Genomic DNA, 1,812 nt, shown 5'->3' with positions numbered 1-1,812 from the left:
ATATTTTATAATAACTGTCAATGAAAAAGCAATCGGTCGATCTAAGAAAGAAATGGAAAATTTTATTTGAGCCAAATTTGAGGACTCTAACCTGGGAAGAGCATCTCAGAAAGCTCTGAGAACTGTTCTGCCCATTAGAAGTCAAGGCACAGTTCTATAATTTGTTGAGACAGAAGGCTGTACGCCAGATGACGTATTATTGACAGTTTACATAATCCAGATCTAAGCGTCATCCTGGTGAGTCATGTGACCCCTTACAAGATCAAGAAGGAATGTGACCATTGGAGGAGCTGTCTTATCGACGCTAGGAGAAAGTTCCTCTTCACGGTTGAGCAGGTATTCCTGCTGATGGGGGAGGGGGAGGTCTGGTCGATGCCTAACGCAGACACACAGTGCACGGTGTGGGAAGTGAGGAGGCCAAAGGGCAGAGAAGAGTTTTTATGTTCAAATTTTTCTTGTCTTGCCATAAAATATGAATTTTGTTTCACATAACTATAAATAGAGCATAACTTTTAAAAATTGTGAATCGCTATATTGTACACCTATAACATATAATGTCTACATCAACTGTACTGCAGTAAAAAAAATAATAATAAAAGGTAAAGTTACCCCCGCAAAAAATCTCATCAGTTACAAAAGGGGTTGGCTTCAAATTGGGTTTCTTGCAGATGGAACAAATCAAGGTCACCTGTTTGGATGGCTAAACCCTTTTTACTAATATACAGGGAGAAGACATTTGTATCTGTCCTTGACAAGTCAAGTTCCAAATTACCTATCCCTCCCCTCCCTTTTGTTTTTTCTTAGGTTAAGAGTTACCGTCCTGAAATTTGCATTTTTAAAAGACGGCCGGGATTAAAGTTCCCAGAGAGGACCAGGTAGAACATTGACATCTGAAAGGCATAGGAGAAAAGCAAGTTCCTCCTAGGAAGATTTTGTTCCCTTAAGGCCAGAATTACTTTTATTCTTGTCTTGACAGAAAATAGGAATTTTATTTCATCACTTCCATGGAATCAAAATCAAGTACGGGGAGGGCTCTCTCTGGAGAGGAATCAGTTTTCCAGCAAACCACGTCGTGGTCCCTGTCGTCCCCCCAGCCCGCCACCGCCTCCAGTCAGGGTACAGGGCCTTGGTGTGCCGGCACCCAGGGAGGGAAACACGGACTCAATGCATCTGAGATGAAGCCTGCGGCTTGTTCCTCCCGGTACCCTGCATCCCCCTTCCCTTCCCTCCGTAGGCTCTCCTGGGACTGAAGGTGGTGGGCTCTATCTAGCCCTGGAGGGGGTCCCCTCGGGCCCTTCTGGACGGTGTGAGTGGGCTGGCTGGGGTCTCTGCCTGCCCCCGCCATCCCAGGCACTGGACACCGAGGGCATGGTCAACAGTGCTGGATCTACTGGAGCGCCAGGGCCTGGGGGGACTGCCTGGGAGGGGAGGGCGACCCCGCTCCGCATTGGGGGTCCTCGGGCACCACTGTCCGTGAGGCACCTGGCCTTTGAGCCACAAGTCACAGCTACTCAAAACGCCCCGGCCCGCTGCACTGAAGTCGGATCGCCTGGGATCGCTCCGGACCTGTCCCCTATCCGCCCACCCGGGACCGGACCCGCCCCTCCCCTCCCCCTCCCCTCCCCCTCCCCTCCCCCTCCCCCTCCCCCCATCCCGGGACAGGCCCCGACCCTCCGGCGAGTATCCGCCCCCCCGCAGGTCCCTCCCTCCCCCGCCCCGCCCCCGGCAGGCTCCGCCCCTCCCCCCCGGCAGCCCTCTGCGCGCCCCGCCTGCCGTCAGTCCCCCCGGTCCCCGGTCCCCTGGCTCACGGGC

The sequence above is a fragment of the Phocoena phocoena genome, chromosome 2 (genome assembly GCF_963924675.1).
Source record: "Phocoena phocoena chromosome 2, mPhoPho1.1, whole genome shotgun sequence".
Taxonomy (NCBI): domain Eukaryota; kingdom Metazoa; phylum Chordata; class Mammalia; order Artiodactyla; family Phocoenidae; genus Phocoena; species Phocoena phocoena.
The sequence above is the reverse complement of the archived record's forward strand: the minus strand, read 5'-3'. Positions refer to the sequence as shown.